The following is a 16,229-nucleotide window of genomic DNA, read 5'->3' as shown; positions in this document are numbered from 1 at the left end:
CCCCCCGGGCCGAGGGCTCAGCCCCGCTCTCCCGGTGCCCGGGGGGAGGAGAGGCGGGGGGTCGTCTTCTTGCCCCGGTGCCGCCCGTTGCGTGTGGGGCTGGTCCCGCCCGGCCCCTCTCCGGCACGGAGCTCCGCGCACCGCCTCAGCCCGGCCCGTTGCCCCCGTTGCTCATCGCCCCTCTGAGCCCCGGGGGAGAAATCCGAAGGGCTTCGCCTCACCAGCTCGTGCTCCGAGCCGTGCCCCCCCGCTCCCCAAAAGCAGGCTGAGGCTGCCGGTCAGGCCGTGCTTCCAGCCCCGAGCTGTGAGAGTTCATAACCCAGTCGCCGCTGATCCCACCGCCCCGCGCTCCTGAGGAGAAACGGCACTCGGTAACTCGGGCGCTGCTCCTTCTGAAGCATTTTCGCACAGCAGCGGTAGGAGTGAATAACTTCAGGGAGCTGACAGCCAAACAGCACGGTTACCAGCGGCCCTGCTGCAGGCTCGTCGCTACTGGCGCGTGGCAAGGCCCGAAGGGGCTGCCTTGGGGTCGCACACCCGCCTGCCTCCAAGACACCAGTACCTAGTACTAGCATATTTTAGCTCTCAAGTATCTGCCTTAAAAATAGAAACGCAACAGGTGGGGGAGGCAAACAGGTGGCCAGCGTGGCACCTGGGCTTGTCAGCTCTGCGCTGCTGCTGCCAGCGATGCTCCTGGTGCCCGTCCCGCTGATTCGCAGCACTGCACAGCCCGGGTGCTGCCCCCATGGGCAGAGACATGCAGGAGCTCCCGCAGGAGGAAAATCCCGCATTTAAACCCTGACAGGGCCGAGATAGGTCGTGTTCAGGGGAGGTAGGGAATTTCTGCAGGGCTCAACGTCCTTCAGAAGCGGTAGTGCTGGTCTTCAGAAGGGCACATGCTGTAATACAGACCCAAAAAAGAATTGGAAACAATTCTTGGAAACTGGAATTTGAGGTTCTTGTCCTGCTCAAATACATAGGAATGCTCCGCCATTATCTTTCTCTTTCGAATTTTGTCTTTTCAGAGATAGCTGCAGGACTTGGGTGGCTGCCTCTAACCTTTCATGATCCTGGGAGGATGTTCCAGCTGCAGTTCCCTGCACCCCGGACCAGTTTCCAGCACTTGCAGCCACTCATAAATCTGTTTAAATGGTTGCTACCATTTGCTGGGATTTGTTACTGGCAACGTTTCAAGATAGCGCTGTCGCTACCAAGAGAAAAAGAGTTTTTTCTGAACAGCTTTGTTCTTTGGGCTGCACAAATCAAATAACCCATCTCACCGATGGCACGCACATCCGTTTAGAGAGGACCTTCCTGCAGCTCAGCTGGGCACGCTGGTCACTCCGTTTAGGATCAGTCACATCGGTGCCAGCACTGGCTGCTGTGATGCTCACAGACGGCTCGTGGCTGCTCAGTTTGCCACTTTCCCCGCTGGTAAATACCCAGTGCTCGCAGAAAGGGGAGATGGAGGCGCTGGCAAGCACCTCCTCGAGGCCTCGCGTCGCAGAACTTCGCACCCACGCGGCGTCCTACAGCCTGGCCTGCGATCAGCGGCGGTGCGGTTTGAGCACACGAGCCATTAGGAACTGCGCGCTGGCAGCTCTCTTTATGTCACTGGAAACATTTTGCAGTGACGGAAGGTTTCGGACAGAAGCATTTCGCCGAAGCAGTTGCAGTTTCTAGACAGGCTCTCTCTTCATCCCCACTAGGCTGCTAAATGGCAAACCAAAGGATTTTGGTTGCGTTTCTTTTGGGTTCCTGAAATTAAAGGCGAGTGTCTTGCTCAGTAACCTCAGCTTCCTGCTTGTTCTTCTAACAATTCAAGCTCAGCACGATTCGCAAGAACAGGAAACGTGCCTAGATTCTGTTCTTCCTAGATAGAGAAATTTCATGTGAAACAGCAGTGGCTAAACAAGTACTTTGAGTTATTAGAATAAACCACACAAAATTAATAACGAAGCGGTGGTATTTCCTGAATCAACCTCTTTTAAAAGAGGGCTGGGTCTCCTTTGGAAATAGCAGCAGGATGTGGTATGTAGGCTCGCCGTGACAAGCATATTTGCCTTAGCTGCTATATTGCACCACAAAGAGAGCAAATATTTTATCTCACCTGTTCTCCCTGTGCCCACAGAGGGGACGAGCAGCAGCTGGCAGCGGCCACCCAGCCCTGCATAGCCTTGGTGTGCTCCAGGAATAAGGAAGAGGCTGCAGCCAACTCTCTCCCCCCTGCTTTTTCTTTAGTTATCCCACAAAGTTATTACTTATTCAGGTTGTTTCTTCAAGGCCTGCTCTGCTTTGGGAAAAAAAAAATAATAATGTAATAAAATCATTTTAACTAACAAAACTGGTGCATGCCTTTAAGTAAGCTGTCTGAAACCAGTTCTTGCGGCTCAGTTGTGGTTTTTCACAAAGTATAAGCAGCATTTTTCCTTTTACTAACGCAAGCTATGTTTATGTATACTCGACCTAATTAAACCGCGACAAGCTTCTCATGCAAATGCCCTCAGCCTGCTTTGTTCTCGCTCAGCCCCCTCGCGTGGGGCTGGAAGGACAGAGGCACGCCGCTCCCTAACGGGGCTGGAGGACAGCCCTGGGACACCAGACGTGTCCTGTCACCTCGTGTGCGACCCGTGGGGAGCCTTAATGTACACGAGGCTGTCCAGCGGTCCCCAAAAGAGCTGTCAGTGCAAGCAGTGGTAATTAGTGAATGCAATCAGGCAGGGGTATGTCCAAACCGAGTAACTGCTGCAAGCATATTTCATATTTTCTCATCCTGCCCTTGACCAAAGTACTGCCTGAGTTGTCCAGGTTCTCCGAGAAGAAACTTGCTGTGTTTTAAGTAGTATCAAGCCTCCTTTTGCTCGCCTACATTAAGAAAATAAAAAAAAATGCCAGTCTAAACTGGCAAGTACTACTCTAAGCCATTTTTAAAACGCCTATTTAATTACAACGGAGAAATGAGATACACGACCAAGGCGAATCTGGAGCAAAGAGTTGACTTAACAACACAACGGCAACAAGTTAATTAGATAAGGCGTACGTTGCAGATTTATTTAATGACTAAGCCCTGTATATCCTGCTTCCTCCCCCATTGCCCTGCCACCCACGTCCCCTCCCAGCTGCGCCCCGTCCCTGCAGGCACACCGGCCTCCTGCTGCTGCCCGCCTGGCTCCTCCGAGCCCATCTGACCTCAAGTGTTTTACCCTAACCGCACATTTAATCCACTGTATCCATTTTCTGTTTGTAGTAAGTCAGCAGGATATGCTCATATTTTCTGCCCCCTGAATTAATCCCCTGCCAGGGATTAATTAGTTAAGAGAGTAAAGAGCGAGGCCGGTCAGAAACCAATATCCTCTTCTGCTTGAAATGGTGTTAGAAAGAAAGGCCCTAGGTGTTATTTTATTATTATTATTGCTACCAAGGTTTTGGATTAAGATTCATTTTTCATCTAGAAGGTTGCCCCGTATTTTTTCAGACCCAGAACATTTTATTTTCCCGTAACATCGTTACGGCCAGCAGACGAATACTTCGATTTCTGCCAATCTCCAGTGGAAGTAATCTGCATCGCTTTTTAAAAAAATCAGATCTCTCATTTAACTGTAAAACGCACGCATTGTCATTAATTCCCCGTGTTACGATGTTTTAAATATTTCATATGCCTGAACGTTTAGAAGCAAGCCAAGATCGCTTCGGTGTTGCAGACACTGGGTATCGGTGCCTAAATAATCGCGTGCATCTGCACTGAGGTATTGGTGGCGAGAAAAGGCACGTAATAACAAGGCTCGTGCTGGACTTCATCAGGCCTTGGACTCGGATTTCACCTTCTACTTGCTGCAGAAGCAGCGATCGCTAAGTGCTGACCACTCTGAGACGCCTCGTGTCCCTTGCCAGTACCTGGGGTGGTTGAGATAGGGGAAAAACGCTCCGAGTTGGGCAGAACTGCCTCGGTATCCTACCTTCATTTGCGCCGATTTATTACAGCTGTATAATCACACGCTATCCGCGTGGGTTTCTTTTCCCCGGCTTTCCTCTGGGCATTTTCACGTTCTATACAGAAACTTGCAAGAACAGAACAAAACGTGACGGCAAAATGTTTCACGCAGGCATGAAGCGCATCTCTTCTGAGCAAGCAGATCCTTTCTTCCAATGGCACTAGCTGCAAACTGGCTTTAAAATTTGGTGGCATCCCTTTGTAAGCTCAGAAAACAGGCTGGTGGAGAGCACGCTGCGTTGTGCGCGGCCCCCTTTGGATCACATACAAACTTTCTCCACCCCAAAGGCTCTCCTCCTCTCGTTACGTGCAGCACAGAGAGGGCCGAAGAGCTCCGAATGAAATTAATCTGTAAAACCTAGCAGCCGAGCGCTGCTGAATGCGCTGAGCAAATCTAATTTGCCGGGCGCTGCAAAATAGCACAGAGCACTGAGAAGGAGGAGTGGGTGCTTTATCCCTGCTGAAAAAAAATCAGCATTTTATTTTCCATAAAACCATCACCCCTTGAGAAAAGCTCCCGGCTGCGCCCTGCCGAGCGCGCGCGCACGGCTGCAGAGCCCAGGAGGTGCACCCAGAGCCCCTTCTCCTGCCCGGCCTGGGCCCTCCTGTGCCACAAATCCTGTCTGAAGATAAAGGCGCTGCTTCTTGCACAAATGTCGTGCTGGCAGCTCAGCATCCCCCTGGAAGGAAGAACATGCCCGGGTCGGGGATACGTGGTGAAGGGAGGCATGAAAATAAAGCGTGGGCCATGCAGAAGCAGCCCTGCTCGTTATTTCCCCTCCGGCCACAGGCATCGTTACGGGGAGGATGTAACAAATCCCGGTTATTCCACTTTCCTCCACTGTTGGCCTCGATTTTGAGTACAAAAAACTGATCCCCCCAGCCTGCAGATATCGCTGGTGCTCCCGCTGCGTCGCCGCACGGAGCTCATAGCCCCACGAGCAGCACAGCGAGAGCAGCAGGCACTTCTAACTACTCCGCTGCTGCCTCGCGAAATCCATTTTCTAATATTTCAGCAGCTGTCCCAACCTTTTATTAGTTATTTCCCATTTCTCTGCCCTCTCCTTTCGTTTTCTATTCGCAGGTTTTCACGTCCCAGCGTTCTCGCTGCCAGCGCCTGGAGCACAGACGGCGTTCAAGGCTCTACGCGGGGTGATCCCGTTCCCTTCAGACGGCGAACATCTCTTATTTCCCATGGAAACATCGCTTCCAGTTGTTCCTATCCAGATGCCATCGCTGGTTCACTCCGCAGCCCGGGGGGCAGCCCCGCGCCCCCAGGCCGGGTGGAGGAATAACGCCCGTCCGTGCCCTCTGCACGGGCTCCGGCACAAAAGCACGTTTCTTCCATGCAGAAACCAAACACGGGGAAAACAAACAAACACACTCGACTACCTTGTTCCTTGATCTGCGGGTGCGATTATACGTTGACATCTTCCTCCTCGCGCCTGCCCAGCAGGAGATGGAGGGAAGAGAAACTGGGAATGAACGCGCACGCCGATATCTGGCTCCCGCTGCTACCCCAAATTTTCCTGCTGCAAAACAAGGCTCGTGGCACAGCTCAAGCCTCCTCTCTGCGAGAACCCGTAGCTGCAGACACACCATTTTCTTCTCAGCTCTGGTGCCCTCGCAGCTTGGCACATGCTGGTTTTTTTTTTTGTTTTGTTTTGTTTTTACCAGTAGACATTTCTTTTTGTTGCTCCTCTGCTTAGGGGATCTAATTCTCAGCGTTATGCTGTACGCATGCTTCAAATCCCTGAGATCAAGGATATATCTAATAGACTCCACCTGCATGCTGTATCAGTCCATTGTGGAGGACCTCAGCTCCACGTGCATTTAGTACATAAATCACCATTTATTATTTGTATGTATTTTTTCCACATTCTCACCAGTCAGCAGAGCACCAAGGAACTCCATGTTAGGGCCATTTTGGCTCTTTGCATCCTTATCTCACCACCCTTTTCTTTGAGATGCCTTCTGTTTAACTTAAAGACGCTTTCCGAGTTAATCTCGGAGCTTCGCATCTCGTTTGACTCTTTTTTGTTGTGATTAACAGCCCCGAACCTGCTGCTCCCAGCGGCTCAGTCACGCTGGTCTGCTGGACAGTTGGGCTTGCTCGCTTCTTTTAAAGACCACCAGTGAGGAACTCCTGGGTATATCCTTTGGGATTTGGGCAATTTCCCTGGGTATTCTTTGGGATTTGGGAAAATTTTATGACTTGTGAGCAGAGGGGAAACCCTCAGCCTCCAGGTATCAGACTTTTCTGCGTCCTGAGTGCAGCTCTGCGCTGGTTTTCCGTCTGTAACCGCTGACCTCCGGGGGGGAGGCCAAGGACTCTTTCTAGGAGACCACAAAGGGTAACTCCAAACCCAGTCTAGTGGAAGGAAGCGGGAGGTAACGAAGCGATCTGTTCCCCAAGGAGACCCTGGGCTGAACAGGCTGGATTCACCCAGGCAGGGGAGCCACGTACCTCCTCCCGTCCTCGTCACCGGAGCCTCAAAGCAGACTGAAAACAAACACAGCAAGCTGAAAGCGGGTCATTCAAAACGCCAAATTATTCTTAAGAGTTACTCATAGTGCTTACAGAGTGGTACAATACTACCTTATTGTACGATGTAATTCTTATAGTAAATATGATAAAATAGGAAAAAAATGATTTCATAACCAAAAAGAGGAAGATATTTCACTGATGACATTAAAATGATGGAGGAGTTCTGGAAAGAGAACAGTTTGCAAATTCAGTGAATGTTTCAGGCAGCTAACGCGCGGTGCCGGCTTCTTAATCACAAATCAGCCTAAATAATAGCCTACACATTGCCATCATACAGTTACACACCCCTAACATTAAAATCATCTTGTCTAAGCAGGGGGTATTATCTTTTGCACACCATAGGGCATGCATTAAATTAAGAAATCAATGCTTGCTCTGATTGCACTGACTTCTCTTAGCCGCATTGTGAAATGCTATCTGGAGCACACCGCGAAGAATAGACCGAGGATGCGAACAGGGGTGGGCATTTGTATCCAAGAGAATATGGGAGCTAATTAAATTAAAGGCTGTATAACATGGAACGTACATAATAGCGCTGTCTGAAGGAGAAAGTGATCATCTCAAACCAAGTTTTCCAGTTCCACCACCTGTACCTGTTGCTATTCATCTGCGTCCAGATGCTGGAGATGAAAGCTGTGTTTGTTTCGGTGTTAAGCAGGTTGCCCAGTCTGCTGAACTGTCTGGATTATTTTTACATTTTATACTTGTGAGAATGAGCGACCGAACTGCAACAAAACAGGTTTCATGCTGCCTCTGCCTTGCTGACACTTTCCCAGGGATCTGCTCCTCCTCGTTCCCATGAAAAGCCAGGGATGTGCTTCGGGTATCGCATCAGTGGTTCCTCCCTGTAACCTAAACCTGGCGGTTTGTGTACAATTATCGGCCGTTTCCAGCACAAACGTCTCGTTTCAGACCTATAAAGAAGCAACGAAGTCCTGCAGGGGGAAGAGTGCTTAGCACCTTTGAGAGGGAGCTGCAGCGAGCATCTCCAAGTCGAGGTGCCAATGGCAGGACTGACAGTGCTGCACACAAGGAATTGCAATTGGAGGAAGATTTCCTCAATTTTTTGACATACCTTGGATATAAAGAACCCCCCGTGTCCCCCTGTTAGCACGAGGGATAGGGCAGGTGGCAGAAGCCCCGGGTACAGTTTGGGATCACAGGCAGTACACCCCTGCAGGACATAGGATGTTTTTCAAGGGGTACGGAGCTCTCGCTGCCTGTTTTTGTGCGCACACACCCAAATAATGCCACAGCCTTAGCAAGAAGAGCAGCCTGATGGCACGCTGGTGCTGACCCCAAAGCAGGTAACATTTATAAGGCATCGATTTGCAGCCCGGTTTTAACCAGAGGAGCATTTCATTGGCATGGGAGAAATTAAGAGCAGTTCAGCAGGCAACGAAAAGCCGTATGCAGTAGTCTGAGAAGCAGAAAGCTCGGTGATTTATCTCCAAACCAAATGAGCATTCGTTATCCAGAAATATAAGCATCTGTTTGCAGTGTAAGTAATTCCTCCCTCCCACTCAAGTGACAACCGGGTGCCCACAGAGCAGGATGGATGGCCCCGAACAGATCCCTTTATTGCTTTCCCCCAGTTTCTGCCTGGGAAGCGATGGGGAGGAAGTTATGAGGCAGAAGGCGCTTGGAAACAAAGCCCGATCGGAGCAATCCCGTAAGATAAATGAGCATTTATCTACCGTTTAGCTTTCTGACACGCAATATATGTCTGCCTACGTTACTCCAGACAATCATTTTACCAGTCTGATCCCCTCCTATAAATCTGCCGGGATGAGAAAAGTTTATTTGCCGTCTGCCACCCCGGCAGCCCTCGCTAACGGGGACGAGAGCGGCCGCTCACTTCTCCCACAGGAACCCAAACTGGGGCCAGGGTCCCCGTGGCAGGGCTCCCCCCGCGCTCCTTTGGTGGGAGACGGGTGGAAAAGCCCCATGTGGGTACGGGTAAGGGACGGTGGAGCCGTGTCTGAGGGTTCCCATTCATCAATAAGGCCACAGGGATGGTCCTACCCCTGGGTCGGGGCAATCCCCTATATATCGGCAATCCCCTATATGTCAGGGCAGGCTGGGCTGGAGGGGGTTTGGGCAGCCTGGTCTGGTGGGAAGCCTCCCTGCCTACATCAGGGGGACAGATCTGATGATCTTCAAGGCCTGTTCCAACCCCTAACCATTCAGGAACCCACGATCCTGTGGGAACAGAGCTTTCTCTGTATGGGAACAGAGCCCGGGAGAGCCCTGTAACCAGCGCTGAGCACTCCTGAAAAGCCTCCGCTTCGGCACGAGGCGTACCGGGGAGGTGACCGAGGGGCTCTTCAGCGGCGGCCTGCTCACGGCTCAGATGGGATTTGTAGAATAACCGCTATTAACGGAGCCGCGCTAAAAAGCGGCGCGTGAAACCCCGGGCTTTAGGGAAAATGTTGCCTTAGCAACAAGTTCGCAGCCTGCTCGCGCCCAGGAGGAGGCCGCCGCTGTGTTTACACGCAGGTTCCCTTCGCCAGGCCACAAACACCGAGCCTGACGTCCCCCCGAAACGCATACCCACGTGTTTTGACCACCACGCGCCGCTTGGCACGACCGCAGCCCCCTGCAGGAGGGCTCCTGAGAGGCTCCGGCGATGGTGACCGGACCCAGAGCAGCCTGGGGAAGGGGCGCAGAGCCCCAGGAATATTTTGGGAACCGGGGCTGCATTTCCCGGGCACGTTTTGAAACTTGTTTAAATCTCCTTTTACATACCTTACTGTGACGGAGCTCCCTCGAACGCTTAAAGACCAGACCCTCGCTCATCTGATCTGCGATCGCACCGTGGTTCAGCTAAGCTACGGCGTGAAATACGCTCTGGGAACAGGCTTCAGGAGCAAAACGCAGCCTCGAACACCTCCTGCGAGGACTGCCGGTGAAACCTGGGCTGCAGCCCCTGCAGGCGCACAGGAGCGGGGCTCCGTTTCACACCCGGCCTGCGTGGGCTGCCCGCATCACAGCGCCGATTTCAGGGGACACCGAGCTCCCGGCAGCGCCGTTTCGTGCTGGCGTGGAAAACAACATGAGTCAGCCTCTAAATCACAACTACTTCAATATTAACTCGGCCGTGGATAACCAGGGGCCCTGGCTAAAGCACCCCCTGCAGCAGCGGGGCTCAGCGGTGCCCTCGCCAGCCCCGCGGGCATTGCTGCGCCCCCTCGCCGTGCCATCCACTCGGGTAACAACTGAGTGTATGAAGTGCTGAATCCCAGAAGCTGTGATATAATAAAAGGCTCTGTAATGATAAATTTAGTGAAGAAAGTCTGAGAAATAAAGGTTTCAAGAATGCCCCCCTCCCATTTCTTAACTTTAATTAAGTTCAAACACTATTTAAAAAAACCCCTCTTATTAACTTTCAAAATTAATTCTTCGTAGCTTTATTTCTTTCCATTGACCTTATGAAACCCAGAACATTAACGAAGCCCCAGAAAAGATGCTGAGCGTCCTCGGAGCCCCCTCAGCTGGCATCCAGAGGGTGGCATCACCCGCGGAGGCAGCAGGAAGGGAAGGAGCCCCGGGGGTTATTCCAGCAGAGATGGAGCCACGCTTCCTGCTGCTCAGCACCACGCTGAGCCCACCCGGTGCTTCCTGTGGGCACTCACACCAGGGCAGCATCCAGCCCCCAATCCACCAGCACCGACCCACCGGCGGTCTGTAACACAGCCACACTGGGAACGTGGGATCCACGGCACAAAAATCTCCGCTTTTGAGGTTTTTGCTGCTTGAAAAGCAGCCTACTGGAGACGCAGCCACGGTGCTCGTCTGCCACGGTTTGGGTCAGAAGGGACCTTAAAACCCACCCAGCTCCAACCCCATCCCACTAGAGCAGGTTCCCAAACCCCGTCACCCTGCAGGTGCCATCCCCAGCCCTGAGAGGCCACAGCAAGCCAGGGCTCCTTCTGTTGCCCCCTGCTGGGTACCTCCGTGCTCGTACAGCTGAGGCTGGTTCAATATCTAGAAGCATTTTAATGAAGAAAGTCCCAGTTCCTCACGCTCGGGTGACTTCAGGATCTGGGGCTTCAAGTAACTTCTGAGATCCTTGCCAAAATTGGGATTCGGGATCACATTTACCGGTTCAGGTGAAAGCCTCCGTCAGATAAGCTCATTTTTAGCCTGGTGCTTCTGCAGCAGCCTGAGAACACGATTTATTTTCCTCTTTCTCTCCCGTTTCCTTACAAAGCCCAGAATTTGGGCTGGAAGGGATTGAAGCCCGTGCGGTCCGAATCCCTGAACCTAAAGCTCGAAAAGAGGAGCCTGCTCGTGGAGAGATGTGCAAACAGACCCGAAGGGCACACCTCCTCTGAAAGCCAAGTTCACGGTCCCTCTCACTGCCTGCCTGCAGCCTGTCACCCTATTTACCCAAGCACCCACTCCTCTGTATCTCATAAACATTTCTACATAAGAAAATCCCATTTAAAATTACCTTCCACACGGCAGAATAGAAGCACGGGTTAAACACCGCACGGCAGTGAATCGATTTCTTTTCCCCTCGTATCTTTCTCAGATGGGAAACTTCGTATTAATCCGAGCTAATAAAATAATGTTAAAGCATTCCTTCAGGAAGCAAAATAAACTTAGCAGAGATGTAGCTAAAATTCAGATTTTCTGCTGCCTTCTGCTGTTTTTCCAAGCTCTAAGCGATAATTTATTGTGACTATATAAAACATTAAAGCCAGCACATGCAGCATTGCTGTGTTCCCAAGGTCTCAAGTCTGCCAGCCCCTAATTCCCACCCCATTGCGAGTCCCCCCCAGGGCTGCTCCCCTGGCACAGGGTGGCTTTGGGTGCACCAGGGGAGGTGCACCCAAAAGGCAACGCCTTTTACTACTTTCTGCCCATGAAAAATTAATCCCAAGGGGAATCTCTCTTCAACTTCTTCATTATTTAGTAAAATGCCTTAAAGACAATTCCGGGTGCTGTAATTTCCCAACTTGGTGGCTCCTCCCCTCTTTCCCGACTCACGTTACGGGTGCCAGAAATTCCCATCCCAAACCCAGCGACGTCTTTTTGGCATTGCCAATAAAGAGAGGCAGCTCTGGAAAGCGTGCGAGCAAGCGGGCACGGTGACAGACAAGGCTTTGATAAATAAGACCTACATTTAGCTCAGTCCCTGAGCAATGCCACGGGGCCCAGATATTTCACCTGTGCATGCGGCGTGAGCACAGACGCCCTGCAGGCATCTCCCCAGCACGGCTGGGACCGTGTAGGGCCCGGCCCCACTGCACGGGGCTGCTGCCAGAGCTCGGCAGGGCCCAGATGTGGGTCCCTGCAGCTCCCAGCTGGCCCCCTGCACTCGGCCACCAGCCCGCTGTCACAGCTCGCCACTCACCCGCGGCTCGCCAGCAGCTTCGGAGCCCTCCTGGCATCCATCCCGAGGCACCGCCTTCCTCTTCAGCGCCAAGATCCCCCGCCAGCCCTCCACATCACAGCAAAACAGCCCTGATTTGTAGCTAAACACCTTCACCCAGTGAATCAGAAGGCCACATTGCAGCGAGCCCTCCCAAACAGCCCTCCCGTCTCCGCACTAAGCGGGCCGGGGCTGACAGCACCGCCCAGCCAAAGGATCCCTTTAATTAGCCGATGCACAGCGAAGAGGGTGGCATGTGACATCTCTTAGGGACTTTCTGACATTTCTGGAGGATTAGCAGCACCTTAATTATTTAAAGCCTGCCATTTACTCCCTGCCCTACATCGCCCCAGTCAATTAAAACGCACTGAAATGCCAGCAAGGGCATTTCAAACCGCTCCTGCGCATCGGGTCCCGAAGGATGATCACAGGCAAGCGAGGGCACATACCCAGGGCTATGCCAGGCCACAGGAGGGGCCCCAGGACCCATGTTTAAAGTAAAGGGCCCCAATTTCCAGCCTGGGCTGCAGGATGCATCCCATATTGCAGCAGCGACCATCGCCTCTGGCTGGGCTCGGGCAGGTTTTGGTGGCCAGGAGCAGAGCGATCCACAAAACCATCGGGTTTTGGGCAGAGGAGCAGAGCTACAGCTCGCTGCCTCCCCGTCGATCTGCATTTGAAACACCAAAAACTTCAGGAGCTTTTTATGAGGAAAGAGCTGCCCAAGGGCTGCGTGCGGGTATCACTCACCCCACGGACTGAATAATAAAAAGCATTCAAGAGCGTTGCATTGTTTCACCTCGTTTAAGCGAACGAAAGGAAAGATCTGGGGAAATCCAGGAGTAACGATCACACCCGGCTGTCAGCTCCACTTAAGGAAGGGGAAAACAATTTTTTGGAAAACCATCCCAGTGCTGGGAAACTCCCAAACAGGATGCCCAGAAGGGCTGGGGGACCTCAGGGTCCCAACCTAACGACATCGTGGACAAATGTGAAACAGCCCTAAGGATATTCCAAAGTAACGCACCCCAGATAAATCACTCACCCACCTTTGTGGCTTTCTAGCCATCAATATGTGGGGGGAAAAAAAGATTGGGCATGATGTTACGGTGTTTGTAACCGCAAGAAGAGAGATGTTACTCTGAGAAATGTTAACATTTTTTGCCTTTTTTTTTTTCCTCTGGTGTGAGGACACCCGTTTATGTTGGTTATTTCCAAACCAGGGCAGAAGGATGCCGAATGGTCCCTCAGGATATGGGGGCTGCATGCTGGCTGTGGGGTCCCAGGTGGGAAGCCCGGCCCCATTTTCAGCCCTTTTCCCTGGGAGGAACCCAGCCTCAATACAACTGTGCTCGTGTTCTGCTCTGCCAAGACACGAAGCGCCTTCCCCGTGCTAGGGCAAACACAGATTGCTCCTCAAAGCTGCTCTTATCTCGCTGCGATTGGCTTTTTTCAGGGGAAAAAAAAATGCAGGACCTGATCCAAAGCTTGAAAGCAGCGTTTGCTGCCTGCTTGATGAGAGAGGAGCCCTGGGGTCCCGCTTTCCCTCTTCCTTTCTGCCGCTGTGTGTAAAGGATTTGTGGCAGGAAGAGGGCTCCAGACAATATTTCGATCCCGGAGGGTGCGCCCTGTCGGTGCTGGAAGGGCCACAAGGGCTCAGCAGAGCCCTTTGCCTGCAGCTTCCTCCGCAGCCATCGCCACCTCCCCGAGCTCGATCGGCTCCAGACCTGGCACAGCCAGACCCGAGGCTCCCAAACACCTGAAGATACAAAATCTTCCACAAAAATTCAGAATCTGGGCCTGGAAAGCGATGAGGGAAAAACAGGCGCACAGTTTTTCCACTAATTGCTCGAGAGAAGCCTTTATCCTGGTGGGTTTGGCTGCCGTCGCTCGGGCCCTGCAGCTAGGCCGCAGCACCAGCCTTTGAGGACCCAGCGGCTCGTCGTGGGTGGCAGCTGCAATTAACGTACAGCTAATTACCAGCATGAAGGAGGAGCAAGGAAACATTGCTGCATCCAGTTTCAAACCCTGCGCGGACGTGATCAAAGGGAGGGTTGGGACGGATAAACGCCGCGCGCGCTATTTCGGGTCGCGCAGCTTCAAACGCCGCTCTTCTCCAGCCACATCGAAGGCGCCGTGAGCTTCTGGCAGGTGAACCCACAGCCGGTGCCCGCTGTCAGGGGGCTGACACTTGTCACAAATTCCCCCACACGACACAGACAATGGATGCTGTAAAAAGCTGGACAAAAAAAATCTGGTTTCTAATACCTCTTCCCTATGTACCTAGGGGATACGTGGCAGCACGCGGCATCTGCTGCTCGTTTTCTCAGTCTGCCTCTCCGGGGAGCTGTGCTGGGTCAGCTTTATGCCTGCTGAGAGCATAAAGGTGGGGAGAGGAGGGAGAAAGGGAAATTTCAGCCACTTCAACAGCGATTGTCAGCTGAATTACTTCCTTTTGTACACTGCTGTGTGCTCTCAGCTGAGGAGGAGAATGGAGAGCAGCTGAGAATAACTCGCAGCACTTGTGACTGACAGACAAATTAATGTAAAAATGGTCTTTGTAAGGCAGTTTCGTCCTCAGAGGGGACCTCCTTCACCACACTGAACAGGGAACGAGCTGCCCAGGCCGCGTGCTGGGTGTGAGCAAAGCAGCATCCACCCAAACTCTCCCCGTGGCTGCACCAGAGCTCACAGCCCAGAATAATCCTGGAGCTCTCACGGAGAGCAAGGTTTGCTTTTAGAAGGCTAGTCCTGAGCAGCACCGTTCGGAAAACACCTACGAAATGGTGGAAGTGAGCTTCGTCAGGTATTTATGAAGCAGAAGGTTTGCGTGCCCTGCCAGCCCCTCGCTCCTCGGTGCCAGTGAGAGCAACCAGAATGCCTGCTGCATGCAGGGCAAAGCTGGTTTGGGCAAAAAATATGCACCTCTCACAGAGAAAGCCCAGTCCCCAGTGCCCTCCCCTGCCCTGCAATTCTCTCATCATTCATAAAACTAAGCCATTAGCCTCAAAACAAAAATCCCCTCTTTGAAATCCCCTCCGGTGCCATCTCTCGCAGAGGTTTGCACTGAGCTAGGAGTACAAAACCAACAACTTCAGTAAATAAATATGAAAGCTAGAAGTATTAAATTTAAAAAAAAAAATACTCAAAATATTTAACAAGACCAATCTCTGAATTCAATTCATCAGCAAGGAAAGGCCAAACTCGTGGGACAAAGAGGCTGAAGAGGATTTTGCATTATTACATCCCCACAGCACCAGGGAAATCATTCTGATTTCACCGTACCCTCTCTGCACAAAGTGTTGTCTCATGAATTTTTATTACCAAGTAGCACACTCTAATCTGAATTTTACCTAGCCATTAAATTAACATGGAAACTTATTCACTGTGTTTAATCGGGGGTTAAAGTATATCAGAAAAGCCATAAATTCTCCAGTCTGTGTATCCCAATCCTACTGATATTCTGCTCAAAATTAGGAATTATATACTTGTGTCGTAACACATACAAACAAAAATAGGTGGAACTACTGACAGTGTCCAGGAGAACGAGCCAATTGATTTTTCTATATGCAGAAGGTGCCATTACTTATACATTGCCCAAATGAAATCATAACACATGTTGCTGATTAGTGAACAAGATTACCACCAGTTTCCTGCTTTATCACGAGCTTTAGTCTTTAAAAATCGACATTTCAAACCAATCACTTAATAAAATCAGATTTCCTCCGTGCTCACAACTGCAGACTTCAAGCCACTGTGCTGTTTCTGGGCAGCCGCGCAACCCCCGGACCTGGCCTGGAGCTGAGCTGTGCCCCCAACAGCACGTTTTCCCCTGCGGAAACCCAAAACCACAGCCAAAAAGAGGGCCAAGAAACATCTCAGCTGCCGGCACACCACACAGCCCCACGCTCTGCCTGCGCCAAGCAGGCAAAGGGAAATTGCAACCATCTATTAAAAAAAATGCCAGCAAGGTGCAGCAGGAGATGAGCACATCTCCGTGGCTCAGCAGGGACTGCACAGGGAAGGCTTTGCTCCTGCCTCATCCCCACAGAATGAGGAACATGGCTTTGTTTCATTGTGCTTGATATATATATATATATTTCCCCTGGTAACATTACATTTCTCTCAAAGCTACTGCTGTATTTTTAGAAAAGGCAGCACAAATGTTCATCCTGGAGTCTTCTCTTTCTCTTCTTCAATATGCTTGAATTTCAAAGAATAAGTGCAGAAAGGTGACCGTAGCTAACCGGTGCCCTTGAGAAAAGGCAATCCTCCCAGCAGGGCTGAGACCTGCCCCGGAGGCAGCTCCA

The 16,229-nt window shown here is 51.6% G+C and overlaps 1 long non-coding RNA gene across 1 annotated transcript in view; it reads right to left on the bottom strand.

Moving 5' to 3' along the window:
- Nucleotides 1-219: 219 nt before the first annotated feature.
- Nucleotides 220-16,229, bottom strand: part of LOC310888624 — a 21,621-nt gene continuing 5,611 nt past the window's right edge. Inside the window, exons 2-4 of the long non-coding RNA XR_014575973.1 lie at nucleotides 9,288-9,577; nucleotides 2,111-2,290; nucleotides 220-1,873 (exon numbers count right to left, since the gene is read on the bottom strand). This is a non-coding gene — a long non-coding RNA (uncharacterized lncRNA). The remainder of the gene's footprint in view (nucleotides 1,874-2,110; nucleotides 2,291-9,287; nucleotides 9,578-16,229) is intronic.

This window comes from Anser anser (assembly GCF_964211835.1).
Source record: "Anser anser genome assembly, chromosome: W".
In the NCBI taxonomy this organism is placed as follows: domain Eukaryota; kingdom Metazoa; phylum Chordata; class Aves; order Anseriformes; family Anatidae; genus Anser; species Anser anser.
The sequence above is the reverse complement of the archived record's forward strand: the minus strand, read 5'-3'. Positions and strand labels throughout refer to the sequence as shown.